The 14,822-nt window shown below is 40.5% G+C and overlaps 1 protein-coding gene across 34 annotated transcripts in view; it reads left to right on the top strand.

Annotated features, from left to right (window-relative positions):
* ADGRL2 (adhesion G protein-coupled receptor L2) overlaps positions 1–14,822 on the top strand; it is a 388,299-nt gene that overhangs the window by 228,694 nt on the left and 144,783 nt on the right. Inside the window, exon 1 of one of the 34 annotated variants that reach the window (XM_038143889.1) lies at positions 15–1,413. The exons of 31 other annotated variants lie outside the window; for them this stretch is intronic. The gene's annotated coding sequence lies outside the window, so the exon portion shown is untranslated. Of the gene's footprint in view, positions 1–14; positions 1,414–1,707; positions 1,947–2,008; positions 11,309–14,822 lie in introns of those variants that run through there. 2 more of the 34 variants (XM_038143898.1, XM_038143899.1) reach the window with 2 other exon arrangements.

Consider the following 14,822-nt stretch of genomic DNA (forward strand, 5'->3'; position numbering starts at 1 on the left):
CGGGGAACAGGCGCTGCGGTGCGGAGAGCCGGCCCGGCGCGGCGAGCCCAGCCGGCCGGGCAGCTCCACTCGGGCCCTCGCACCGGGCGGGGTGCGCGGCATCGCTGCGCGCTCGGGTACGGGCACGAAGGTGCGGCGGGGACGCCTCCGGCCGGCCGGCCTGCGCGCCTGCAGCCGCCGGGGAGGCAGAGGAGGGGGTGGCGGCAGGCCCGAGGCCCCAGGCCCGGCCAGCGCCGGGGCCCGAGGCGCCGGACAGGGGCGCCCAGCGGCTCCGCGGCGGCGGGCGAGCGGCTCCGCGGAGCTGCGCGCCCCTCGGCTCCGCGGCGGCGGCGCGGGCAGCGGCAGCGCGCAGCCGGTCTGCGCGGCCTCCGGAGCCGAGCGGCCGCTATTTAGCCTTCAGCCCCCCCATCCCCCCGCCAAATGAATGAAGGGCGGGGGGGACTGAGAAAAGACAGGAAGGGGGAGATTTTTGTCCTTCGCCGATGCCGCTCTACGTGATAATATGTTTATATGATTAGCTGAGCCCAGGGGTGGGAGCGCAGGGAGAAGGGGTGGAGATTGGAGGGGGAGGAGGCTGGAGGTGACTCCAGTTCAGAGCCGCCGGAGTCCGTGTCAGGACTTGGCGCTCCCCAGCCGCAGACGGAGCGGTGCACGAGCACGGAGAGGCTGCCATACATTCATTGGGATTTTTTTTTTTTTTTGGTGTGTATGTATTGCGTTTTTCCCATTACCGCGCGCGTTACTTGCTCAGCGCCCGATCTCCAGTCGTTGGCGGGGCAGCAGCCCAGGGAAGAAGAGGAGAAAAATCTGAGGAGGGGCCGGCCCCGCACTCCACCAGAGGCCAGAATGTCATCCCGGGAGATGTGAATCCGGTCGGTGCGAGCGACAGAGACACGGAGGAGGGGGTCCATTGTAACATTCGAGTTGTTCCCCGCTGCCCCAGCTGCTAGCATCGCCTCCTGATCGCTTCACAGAAGGGACTCGCGAGGCTGGGCACACACACTGCACTGCGCCCGTCCTCCTCTCCATTTCGGCTTTTTAATTATTTTTTTTACTGAATTTATTTCTTGTGTGCGTGCTTGCGGGAGCCTGGCTGCATCGCGCGTTCGCTGCGGAGCGGAGTGTGGGGAACTGCAGGAAAATGTTGACTTAGACCCAGAAGACCCTCCCGGCCGGCTGCGTGGAGAAGAAGCCGCCCCTGCTCTGCGCTGCCCCAGCCCTCCGAGCCGCAGCGCCGGCTGCCGCCCGCTCCCGCCCCAGCCCACCGCCCGCCCGCCCGCTCCCGCGCCGCCGCCGGGGCCCCGGGACTAACTCCGCCGCGATCTCCCGCAGCCCCGCGCTCGGCGGGCTGACCCGGACCGCGGGTCCCGCCGGGGACGCAGACCCCGGCCCGCCTTCGGCTGCCAGACGTAGGTAAGCGGAGCCCCGCGCTGCAGCCTCGCCGCGCGTTCCTGCCGGCGCCTGCTCGCTGAGTCCTGGATGTTCCCCTGCCGAGCCGCCGGCAGGGATGCGCTCGCTTTAGGGTCTGCCTCGCCTGCCGCTGCCGCGGGGCCGCCGCCGGCGGAGCGGTGTGCCCCTCGGTGAGCCCGCGGCTCTGGGCGCGGGCAGCGCGGCGGCGCCGCCGCTCCGCACGGCCGCGCTCCGCCCGCGCGGAACGGCCGCGCTCCGCCGCCGCCCCCCCGCGCCCTGCGGAGGGACCTGCGGCAGCCGCGGCCGCCCCGCCCGCCGCCGCTGGCCGCCCCGCCGCGGGGGCTGCGGGCCGGGGGCCGCCCGCCGAGCAGGCCCGGTGCTCCGCGGCGCGCCCCGCGCAAAGTTGCACCCGTTCGCTAAATAATTACCTGTTGCGGGTTTATTTGTGTAACTCTGCCGAGCGCCCGGCTCCCAGCCCGTGCGGGGTGGGGGGTGGCTGTGGGAAGAGGAATAAATTACCCTTTGTCGACTGTGGGGTGAGAACAACTTTTCTTTTTTTTTTTTTTTTTTTCTTTTTTTTCTTTTTTTTTCTTTTCTTTTTATTTCTATTTATTTTCACATGTAGAAATCTGGGGCCATCTGGAGACAGAAAACAGTGTGTCATGAGGCACCGTTGCTGTGTCTGGCTCTAAAAATAACATCTTGTTGTTAGTCTGTGCCGGCCCTGCTGGGATTTGAGCGCGGTTTGTCAGAAAGTAAAGAGCTCTGCTGGTGCTCAGGTGTGTTTTCTTTGCCCAGAAATGCCCCTGTGCGCGACGGAAGGAATCCTGCGGAACAAATGTTCTGCTGTTTGGCTTCCTCAGACGCCCCGGCTCCCTCCTTTTGTTGCTTGCCACGAAAAGAGGTGCCATTTCGCATCATTCTGCAGAAATTGTTTGAATTAATGCAAGTGTGAATTCTTACCGTTTGAAGGAGGGTATTTGCATATCAAAGGTTTCTTAGCTCCGGCTCAATTGAGGAAACTTCAGCTTGTCTTCCATTTGCTTCCAAGAAGAGGCCCAAAGGGCAGTGGGAATTGTAAAGGGGTAAAATGGGGAGGTGGATTTGGGTTATGTTTCAGAACTTTTGCTGTTTTGCAATTATGCGGGTGAAAAACAAGGTCCCTCCGCTGCCAAGCCCTTGCAAGCGCTCGGACAATTACACTCTATTGATTAATGGTTTGTTCCGAGCAAAAAAAGTGACCTTTTATGACAGGCACTGTGGCGTGGTTTCTGATTCCTCCTCTCTGGGAGGGGGATTTAGAAAGTGCTTTCTCCCGCGCTCTTGCTCTGGTATGGCCTACACGTTACTGCGTGGAGGGGTGAATGGGGAAGACCTTCTAATTACTTCAGAAAACAAATGAAATCTTGTAATAAAAGACCTCTTGGTTCCAGGCCTTTGAAACAAATATGCTTCTTTCCTTAATGGGTGGGTAGGCTGGAATAATAGATATTTTTATGGAGAGTTTTAAAAAGAAGTTTTGATCACCACCGGCCATATGCTTCCATTTGCTTTTTCTAGAAAAAAAGTGAAAATGAGTAATTCTTGTAATCTCATTTAATCAGTGATACCGTGTTTACAAAGATAACCTAATTTGTGGTTAGTATTACCCTATAATAAATAATTCTCAACCAGCTATGGCAGGAGTGCCGTTTTGGTGGCTGTGTAGAACATTTATCGCATTGCAAGTTGTTTTACGAGACTACATATTCATAGTTTTTTATTCTTTTGTTACTATTTTCTTGAGTTTGAAAGGGGATGTGGCCCGGCCTACCCTTTTCTTACCTTTGCTAATCCACATTCATAATCCAGCAACTCAAAAGCCAAGCAAAATCCAGTTATCCATCAATAAGTTGGGACCTTTTCCAGGGACCAGATGTTTCTTGGGAACTGTATTCTGGTTTATATCTCTGGCAAAAAAAACTTCCTAAATTTTCCTTGCCTATTTCTTCTTTCCAAACCTTTTACTTGAATGATACAGATACTAAAACAAGTATTTTGTGTTTTTAAAAAGCTGGTTTAAGTCATTGATACGTAACATTTGGTCTGTTGTTTGGGTGGGTTTGTTTGTTTGTTTTATTTTTTTTTTCCTTCTGATTCACCATTTGGGGGGGTGTTTCTTTTACTGCCATGAAAGTGATGTGCCTTTAGAGTAGGATATTCAATTTCAGGCTTCAGTTTCCTTTCATGTAATGAAGGAGCTGAGTATATATGGTATGTCTTGGTGAAAAACACTGCAGTTGATCAAGTATTCTGCTGTTCTTAGATGGACACGGCTATTTGGGCATTTCGTAAATAGATGTATTTAGTGGTTCTAAAATTAGATAATTACTTTCAGGTAATTTCCAGCAGTTTATTTACCTAATGTCTTCAGCTGTCTGAAGTAGTACCTTTTGGTGGTGTAAAAGGAACATATTGATGTAATTGCCATTATCACACTTAAGTTGCTGTTAACTAGTCTGCTTTGAATGCAGAGGGCTATAAAGAAAGCGCATTATCCTTTCAGCTATTAGGGATAATCTAAAAATTTGAAATGTTGCACTTTGGTTTATGTGAGGCAACCCCAAATTCGATAAATCTCTAAAGGTAAAAAAGTAGTAAAAAGAAGATTTTCAACATTCAGATGACAAAATTGGACCACTTAGAGAGAAATTAATGTGCTGCAGCAGCACTTCAACTGCCATTTTCAATCACTGTGGGTTACTATGTGTTGGCAACAGTAAAAAAGCATAGACGTTCAGATAGCTCAGGGAGCTGGTAGTTGGGGGAATCAGGATGTTGAATCATGTGGGGTAGAACAAACCAATTACTTCAGGTTTTGACTTGAGAATTTCCAGTAAACATTTTTTTTCTGGCTTTTGGCTCCCCTGCTCATTAATAGACCAACATCAAAGCAGGCAACCAAACTTCCAAATGTTATAAAAACTAATGTAAAGATACGGATCTCACATGTAGTCTTGCAAGTCTTAATTTAAAACAAGCAGTTGGAGTTTTTATTGCTGCAATTTTCACAATCAGCAGAGACATTAACACCAGGCTTCTGGGTGTTTCCCTTCTTAAAATGAGCAAGAGGAAAGCTTTAAAAAAACCAGAGTGTGCTTAGTTGGTTCTTATTTGATCACTTCAGAAGCTTTCTCAATGTTTTATTTATCTCTTACCGCTTTGAATGTGTAAAGTCAGGAAAGGGGGTTACTCAGGAATCCTAGTCTCTAGTAAGGAAGCACCTTATTAAAGTTTAAATAAGCAAGGTAGAACAGTCTTAGGAGTTTGTAGTCTTTATGGTTAATAGTATGTAATAATATGGTTGGTTTTATTCTGGAAATGTGATATGTAGACATGACATTTTGATGCATAGACTTTTTTTAAATGAGAATAGTTGTGATGAAGAAAATTTCCTACAGTTTTGAATTACTGCTTTTTTTAAAAGTCCATAACTTTCACTTAAAGATTTTGGAGAGAGAAATCTCTAGTTAGGCAAAATATTTATCAAAGTTTTATTTGAAATACGTTTCTAGATAGTGTGTCATAAATTCACATAAATCATAATAACCATACAGTAGAAAGCATTGTTTGACATCTAGACAGCACAGAAACACGATCATAAGTTTTTGCTGAAATTTGGACTTGAAGTTTATGTATTTGCAAGCCCTTGCTCATCCTCTGTCCACCGAAAATGTTGACATACCTGTAAGAAAATAATGTTACCTTGTAGCATGGCTCCTGCTGGATTCTGCCATGCCAAATATTAATGACAAATAACCCACCAGTAACACCTCATATCAAAAAATGCTCTGTGATTCCTCTGCATTTCCATTAAGGAATATCTGTGGATGGCTCATTATACAGGAACTGGAAGTAGCAAATAATGATTTTTACCTAGTCACCTGCAAGTGAAGAAGTTAAACTACGTGTGGTGTGTAGTGGAAGTCGTGTCCATGCACAGGTCATTCACAGACTAGCAGTCACTTATGAACCAAGACAGTTCAGAGCACAGGCTAGTGAAATTTGAAGTCAGTCATGTTACTTGGAGATGTCTTATTGAACAGAATCTTTCAAAGCATTTTTTAGGATTGATGTTTGTGATGTACAAAAGTGATTTGAAATTGCGAGAAATTCACCTCCTTGAGTATTTATGTGCAGCTTTTAAACTTAAAAGCTGTCTATTATTTCTAAAAACACCCTCTGTTTGAAACAGGTAAAAATTTTTAAGCATCATGGTTGTAATTGGATGTCAGGAAAAATGGAAAAACAACAGCCTATTTTAAGGCTATTCTCAATACTGTTAACAATTGTGTTTAATATTTAAATAGTTTTCAAAGATAGCTGCATTTTGTTTCCAACAGTTTTTTAAGATAAAAGTAGCAGGTGGTTCTGGAATATTGGTAACTTATATATACCTGGTGTAGAAAATACTTCTGGCCTTTATTTAGCAAATGTGATTCCTTTTAACATTCTTCATTTAAAAGGTGAAAGATGACAGGCTTAAAGCCCTCTTTAATAGGAAATTTTCTAGGAGTTCATGTTTCTTTCAGCCTGTAATATACGAGATGTGTTTCTACAGCATGGACTGGGAAGATTGCGTCCCTTAATATCAGCAATTTAGTTATAGAAATACACTTGCTTAGTGAGTGCTATGGTCTGACAGCATTCTCTAGATGGAAACTGATAGTGAAGTAGAAATTGATTCCAAAAGGAGGAAGGAAAAAAGTCTTCAAATTCAGAATCGTAACACCTCCAAGTTATGGATTGTTACATTAAATGGAGCATTTTATAGGTTTTAGAAGAATATGTAATATGCATATGCCATGAATTCATTCTTTCTGATTTTCATGAGGTACTCTAATGATTCAACCAACTCTAGCTTGCCATTTACCCAAATTATTTAGAAATGCAGGATAGTAAAAAGCATTGCAGCCTGACTGAAGCAGGCACAATGCTCAACACCTGCAGGTAGAGTGCAGTCTCTAGTAAAATGCTGTTGATTGTTACTCTGGCGCAAAGCAGGCTTAAATACAGTTTGCTTAATTACAACAAAAATGCTTTTTTATGAGTAAGATATTCTATGTTTGGGGAGTGTTTTATGTGTTATCTGCTAAGTAAAATTCCATCATACTTGTATACATTCGTTCAATTATCAGAGCAGCTAAGAGGAGGGGAAAAAAATCAATTTACGCTGAAAAGCACCAGAAATAAGATTACCTTGGCTAGTAGGAACTTGCCAGCACTGTCTAAATTGCTTAATATTATCAAATGTTGCCATTTTTCATGTTCAGTAAGAAGGATATTGACTATTCTACATGTCCAGGTCTGCTGTTTGTCTATTTCTTTATAGGGTATAAGCATGTCTTATTTCTATTTCTACAATAGCAGTTACAGATAAATCGGAGGATCTAACAATAACTTTATAAAATAGATGGAATAATACCATTCACTGGAGGAATAGTATTTATTTGAGATAAGTGATAACAACTAGTTTTTTCACTTGTTGTTCTCGTAACAGACAAATGTAAATACCTTAGCAGACGTTTCAGAGTGAAAGGGGAGAGATAACATGTAATTACTTTTCAGGGTGGCTCTGACGATGCCCATGTTCTTGTCTGTAAGAAAAAAAAAATAATCTTTGCTCATCACCTCAGAATATGAAGGCCATTGTTACTTCTCAATATAAAAATATTTTCTGATTTCTAATGTTGACCTCAGTATTCATCTTTAGCTCTTCTGTGTAAGCTGGAATCCTTACAGCCATGAATTCTAGTTGCTGTTATCCAACGGAGCATTTAATAGAGCACGTAATGGACTCTGCTCCTGTATTTTTCTTGAATGCATAGCATCTTGCTTCATTCAGTAACCAAAACTAACTTTGCTACAAGGACAGGCAACTCGACAAGTTAGAATCAATGGACCATTTGTAGGTCACAAAGTCAGTTTACTGGAATTTCAGAGGAAACTGGTTGAAAAGAGAGGACAAATGTCACTTTGAATAGAGATGTTTAAATCAGACTTCTGCCTTAGGGTAAAATTTAGGTCTGTTGTAGCCTAGATGTAATGTCTCCCTCTACAGAGCACAGCATTAATCATGGCTTGACAAGTGATCATGGGCTGAGAGAAATAAGGCCTGTCTTGGTTGTGTGGTTATTTTTTTTTTCTAATCTTAATCTCTTAGGAGCACATTATAAACACTAACATTTACACAAAAAGATTTAAGTATCAATGTCTGTGTTTCAGTAGTGAGAGTAGCTAGCTTCAGAGAAAATCTAGTTAGAGTTAATAAGAAGCTACTTGTGTTTCTTACGTAGATTAACTTTTAGGAATATTTTCCTTTTAACGTAATGCAGGGCTTTTTTGTCTTAAGAGATTTATTTTATGCCATTTCCTCATACAAATATGGTAGAGTCTCGGTCTGCCTGTTTTGTTCCTTGGTTTACTGAATAACTCTAAATCTTTTTTCTTTACAATGGTTTTACAATGTGTTTATCACCCAAGAAAGACACTTCCTTTTGCAAAACAGGCAATATAGGGAAAAGGGGGAGCAGTTTTTCTAAAATGTAACACAGATGAGTGTTTTTTTTACTATGTTTATATGTTAATGATGTGTTACTTTATTGCAATGGGCTACAAAACTGGAATGAAATAACGTGAATGAAGAGTGCTATTTAAGATCCCAAGTTCTGCTGATACTATACAAATTGTGTTTAATTCTTAAATAAGGGGCGTCTTGATTCATAGATAGGTGTGGGAGTGTTTATACATTTTATGGTAAAGAAGGGAATTCTCCCATTTCTTGGGCTTTTCTGCTGCTTCCTGTGGTGGGAACAGTGTGGGAGCAGCCAAGCCCTGGGCGTGCCCCAGTGCTGGAGAGGTGCAGCTCCTTCGTGGAGGGTTACATTTGTGTCGGCAACTGTTGGAAAAATAGATGGTATCAGTGAAGTGGCAGCAAAACAATTTATCACTGGAGAATGATGCTTTAAAAATTAGAGTACTTCTGTTTATCCAGTTGCCTGTGGATGTGATAAAATCCCCAATCTCTGGTTTAGGTTTGGTTGCTGCTTTCCTTTGTGCCCTCTGTTGGTATTTTCCCATCAGTCGACACCTCACACTGATTACTGCTCTGAATCCAGATGACAGAATAATAACGCCGATTACTGCTAAAAGTTGTTTCTGGCAGCTGGGGAGAGGATGACCGACCTTGTTCCTGACTATCAGACTTGCTCTGCTGTTGATGGGCTCGGGTGTGCATAGAGAGAGAGCCTTACTGTGAAATCAGTGCTGCAGTGGTGGTGAGTGATCACATGCCAGAAGGAGACTTTAATTCACTTTTCTGTATATTCTCTGTAATTTTTTACAGCATTGCAGTATACGCCGGGGTGAGCAGTGTTCAGAAACAATTCCTTTTCAGTAGGCAGCGTTGCTTTTAAATAAAGTGACATTTTAAGAAAATATTTCTGAAAACAAGTTCTGCTGTTGACTCTGCACTTCTCTGGCAAATTCCCGATGCCTGTGTTGATGGTAGGCAGAATTTTTTTAATCTGATCCAGGCATCCTTTCATTAGACTATTACACTATTTTTTAGACTTTTTCAATGTGTAGTGACCAATTCGGAAAAACCTGTTTCCCCCGAATGAATACTGTTTGAATCTTCATTTTGAACAAAATGAGTGTTCTACAGAAGACCAATTCATAACTATTTTGTTGGCAGTGTCTCCAGCAGCTTTTATTTGCTTTAGTCTAATAAGTGTTTCTTAAATGCGGACTGTCAATTGGTGAGGGTGATTCTTGTGTAAATCAGTATAAAGTGCTTAAAGGAGAGAAAGAGCCTAAGCAGTGGTGTATTCCTGGTTGAGCTTCTGTGCCAGGAGCACGGGTGTAGGCTGAGAGTTGTTTTGAAGAGAGAGGGGAGGTGCAGGCTGCCATAATCTGAAACTGAGAAGAAATCCTTTTGCCCTTCAGGCAGTAATCTTACCCGTGCTTGAATAGAGCATCATCTCTCCAAAAAGTTGCTGGCTTTATTTCCCCCCTGCTTTATTTCCTCATTTGTATAATAGTATCTCATAGAAACTGGTTGATGATCCAACTGTTAAAGATATTCCATCAGCAAAGAAGACCTTTATTTGCAGCAGTCTCATCCTCTTGAATTGAACACCCAAAATTTGTCTTATGTTTATCCTATGTAATGGCTGTAGCCATACTGAAATATCTGAAATATCAGTACTGAAATGGCTGTATCCTACTGAAATGGGAGTATTTTTCCCCACCTTTTGTTGTTTTTTTTGTTGGGTTTTTTGTTGTTGTTGTTTTTTGTTTGTTTTGTTTTAAAGCTGTTATTTAAAGCTTGAAGGGTTGTATTTTGGAGTTCATTTTCCCAGTGAAAATTAAAGTTGACACAGGACATATGTGACTTTATGCCCAATGTATATGCATTCATTTCATGAATGTTCTTCATCAGTCTAAGGGCACTGCTTGCAGAAACTGAGATTTCGCTCTGTGAGAGAAACAAAACCACAGGCATACATTTGTTCTCTCTGTGTGAGAAGAGAAATTAATGTTGCCTGATGGCTTCCCAGTTTTTTGGGTGTGTGCTAAAGGTTAGATAGGATGAAGGCTTAATTACGATGTACTTAATATTTATAGCTTCATTCACTGAAGCTTTGTCCCATTTGCATTGAAGGGATTTTTATCTAGAAAGCTCATCCCATTACGGCAAACAAACTTGAGACATTTTAAGGTAAGAGTAATGTCTTTTGGGAGAAAAGCAGTTTACTTCCAGTTGGATGAAAACTACATTGTTACTTCATGATTTGATTTAAATTGATAGGGATTTTTCTTAATATATATAATTTAATTTTCAAGATAACTTACCATTCAGTTCAATAGCATTTTAAACTTTGTGTAATGTGCTTGTGTAATTGTATCCAAAAGTGATATTAGGTTTTTCTTCCTAGCAGTAAATAGAATGAAGGAATGCTGCTGCTTGGTTGGTTTTCAGTTAGACAAATGCATCAGATAGGATGAACTTGTTTTACTGTTAGGGGTGGTCTTTCATTTTTGTTTAGCTCTGGATAAACAGCCATTTTTAAATTTTCATTCTTTTTTTTTTTCTTCTCTCTTTTCTCTTATTTTTTTCTGCACTGAAAGTATTAGATGACTTTGGAAAAATAAATTTGTGTGACTTGGTATAGGAAAAACTAAAGCTGAATGTTTAACTTTTCTGAGGAGACAAGAAGAGACACAGAGCTGGGAAGAAAAGTGGAGAATGCTTCCTGTGTTACCTCCTTATGCTGGATAACATTGCAGAGGGATTTCTGGGGGAGTTTCTTTAAAATGATGATTGATTATTTGGTTTGCTATGCCGGCTGTTGCCCACATTTTTCACATATTTTTGCTCATTCTTATTATTACCTGCAGAGGGAGCTTGTATATGAGATAATCAGAGTAATCAAGGCATTCAGGGCTGAATTGTTTCCAGTAAGTACAATTTCATTTCACTGTGCCTTTTCTGTTATGCAGAGCAGAAAGGCTCTGTAAGACAGCTTTTAAAAAGGCTGTCCATCAGTAACAGCAAATCACAGTGGGCAAAGATTTTAAAACATCAGTAAGCACAAGCCTACTTTAAAAAATACTTTGTATTTCAAAGAAGTGCCTATTAATCAGAAGTTTAAAAAAGAGATGAGGAAAACAATTCTTGCCAGTCGAGGTGCAAGAGGACGGTTTTGGTATTCTGTATGACAAGAAGCAGATTTTTGTTGCATAAACTGTCTTCTCAGATTCTAAAAATGTCATGTCAGCATCAGAGAGACAGCAGAGTACTTTCAGGTCTTCGACACATCTCGTGCAGAGTAGCGTGGTAGCCAGAAAGCAGGAGGTAAGTATTTCCTATTTACCCAAGCAGTGTTATATTATGGATCATAATCAAGGTGACTGCGGATGAAAGGCTAACTCTTAATTTTGCTTTTTTTTCTATTTAAAGTATAAAGAAGTGAATGAGTTTCATCCAAATTGAGGAGTTGATACAGTTGGGTAGTAAAGCGGGCAAACAGTTGTAAGGATTTCTGTCTTAAGCTTAAATAAATGCTAACAACAAAGAGCAAGGAATGTCTTAACCTAAGTTTATTTGTATATTGTAACTTAAACTCGCTTAAAGAATCAGAAATTTGTACTTTAGGTAGTGATTTTTCCTTAATTTAGCACAATGAAAAAAATCATCTGGTGTATTGCAGGCTTCATAATTTGTATTTTAGTTATCTGGATAATGAAAGTGTGTGATCCTTCAAAAAGTTAAGACTTCAAAGAAAAAAAATATAATATAGTTTCACTTGCTGAGCAAGAAGCATAATAGATGGTACTTAGATTTATTCTGTACTTATCTCTGGAAAAATGGTGGCAATCATTTTACTTTAAAATATTTCAGTAAACTTGGAGATGATTTGCTATGATATTGTTAGGAAATAAAGCAGTAGGTATGCACATTCCATAAAACAGAAACAACTTTCTGTAATATGCTCTCCTGTAATAAATCTGTGGCATAAATTGGTCAGAGTTGTTTTTTTTATTTTTTGTTAGTTTAAATGAACAGAACTTTAATATACATTCAGCCTAACGTGATCTTAAGGGTTTAGTTTGGATTCTCTTTTTAAGCATCGGGGAAGATTTACCATATCTAAAAAAGTAGTAACTCTGTCTCAATTTATTATTTATACTGGCTAATCCTTTCTAATGTGAAAAGTCAGCTTGTTATTGTAACACCAAATGGCCCTCTAAGTAGGGAAACAGTTAAGTAGATCTCCTGTAATAGGTTGTTGTCTAATAAAGAGATTTATGGTATTGGCAAGGGCTATTGTATAGGTATTACCCTCTCACAGCATGATCATGTATTATCTTAACAACTCAGTGCCACGTTTATGTTGAGCATTTTCATAACAGGGTAAGAATATTAGCCACAGCAATTACACCCCAATAGGATTATAATGGTAAGATTTACAGAAAATATATAAATTCTGTCTTTCCTGGAGATTTTGGTAGGTGCTAGGAGTTGAAAAGTTGTACCATCCTTTTGCATGGGAAAATACTGATGTGTAAGTCATGATGAAGAAAGAGAGGTTTGTTAATTTAATCTTGTTGAGGAATTGTGGAGAGGCAAGGACATAATCTTTCTTTACACAGTCTGTCCTTTTCTTTCCTGGTGAGGTAGGGATGTTTCAGAAGTTCCACTCAGTGGAGGTTGCCGTACAATATGAAAATCGAGATGTGAATGTAACTTTAGTTCTGGTGTGAGGATAATGCAGCTGCGATTAAGATACATTTTTAACAGCCTTGTATTTTGAACGTAGAACAATGGCAATTTACATGCTACATTGGAAGAGCCTACTTGAATAAAATCATGTAATTTTTTTGTTTTAACTGTAGCGTAACACGTTTTCTCTTTCACTAGTGCCAGGTTTTTATGGTGATAAGTAACTTAGATAATTTTTTAAATTACTGCAAGCAACAAAAGTGACAATAATGTCATCCTTGTACAATTTTCATGTAAGTGACATTCAAGCTGTTCCTTAATTCTTAAAATTTTCCATCTGTTTTTTAAAAAAACAAAAAAGTGAGACATTAATACTCACTTACTTGGCAGAAGCAATGTTCCAGTCACATTTAATAAAACTAAATTATGTTTTGTCAATAAAAAACATTTATGGGGACTAATTGAACAAAATGCATTAGGTTATGTAGTTATTTATGAATAACTGCATTGAGTAGCACACCAGTCTGCATGGCAGAGTGTGATGAAACAGCCACATATTTCAAGATGGTCTCTTCAGCTATAATTCAGTAAATACTGAAATAATGAATGTTTAAACAAACAAAATACCTTTCTTTCCCTGATTTCCTTTGCCAAAATTAGAATAAGGTAATTCCAAATTAAGAAAATTGCCATCTATATAGATGGCAATTCTTATTGTATAAGAAACTTCCAGTACATGTTGCATACATTGTAGACATGCAGTGGTAGTATTGGTTAAATTTGTAAGACACATTTCCTGGATGCTTTGGATTAATTCTATGTGTAAGAGTTTCTATAGAAAGATTCAAACCCATCTGTTATGAATTGTTATTGATCACCAGAGAAAAGATTTCTTTTGACGTGATATATTCTGCTTCTGAAAATGTGCTAGTTTATTGCTGCAAAATAACTGGGACCTCAAAGCTGCTTTAAAGTTAATACTCAAAACTTCATTATTTTTGTTATCATGGTAGCAGCGTATGGCTTCATCTGTGACCAGTAGCCCATGCATGTTGTATCTAGTGCAGAATTCTGGAACTTTGTCTGTAGTTTTGTGTTCAGAAGAAGAGTAACATTTTCTATTTTAGACAAACTCCTGTGGGTTCTTAGGTTGGCTTCACATTGCATTCATTTTGAACTGTGGAAAGCGATGGTATCTTTTGTCTGTAAGTAAAAAGAAGACACAAAAGGATGAATGTTACCCCCAGTGAAAGTGGAGCTCCAGCCGATTTAGGAGCGTGAACTGTGACTGCATTGTTGAGGGCAGTGCTTGGCTTGTTATACCCAAGTTAAGAAGAAGCCAGTACTTAGAATAAGAGGGTGAATAATGCATAAAAATTCAGTAAGAGGTAAAGCATTGTATCCACACTTTAATATTACAAGTATTTGTAATTAATTTTGAAAGTATTAAAATAAATTGCAGGGGATTTGTTTTACATGGATTTATCATTTTAAAAGTTGTCTGATGTTTCAGAATACAATTTCTACGTTTGAAAGAGGAAAATATATGCAGAAATATTCTTACCAAATTGTTAGCCTTATGTGCTCTCCTGAAACATATTCAGAATGTGTATACATAACTGTGAGATAGATTAACCATTTTTCTTTTTGTAGAAATGCCATAATGAATGGCCTATTAAAATCAGTATTCTTCTGTTTGCAAGACAACAAATCAAAGCACAAATCCACACTGTAGTCATTTTACTTGTAGTGTGCATTAGAAATGAAGCCACACTAAGTCATACTTAAGTGCCCACAGACAACTAACCCTGAAGAAGGGGCAAGTCTTTTTCTTCTGTCTTTTTCATTATTATTTATATCTCTTTGTCTGTTTGGAACAGCCATGCTGTTATGACTAATAAAGCTTTTGTATTTGGCAAATGGGATGCAAGTAATCAGTAGTTCTTGGCTCATGACTGAAAAATCTGCCGAGCAGAGCACATAAAACCAATATAACCTTTTAAGTATACCTGTGAATAAAATTCTTCCTTATGCTTCTGTCACCTGTACAGTAATTCCTCTATTCTTCCTGTGTCTTCACTTCTAATGATATTATTTCTGATTACAGTGTTTTTTTGGTCAGTGGCATGATAAGCAAATACTGCTT

The sequence above is a fragment of the Motacilla alba genome, chromosome 8, assembly GCF_015832195.1.
Source record: "Motacilla alba alba isolate MOTALB_02 chromosome 8, Motacilla_alba_V1.0_pri, whole genome shotgun sequence".
Lineage (NCBI taxonomy): Eukaryota > Metazoa > Chordata > Aves > Passeriformes > Motacillidae > Motacilla > Motacilla alba.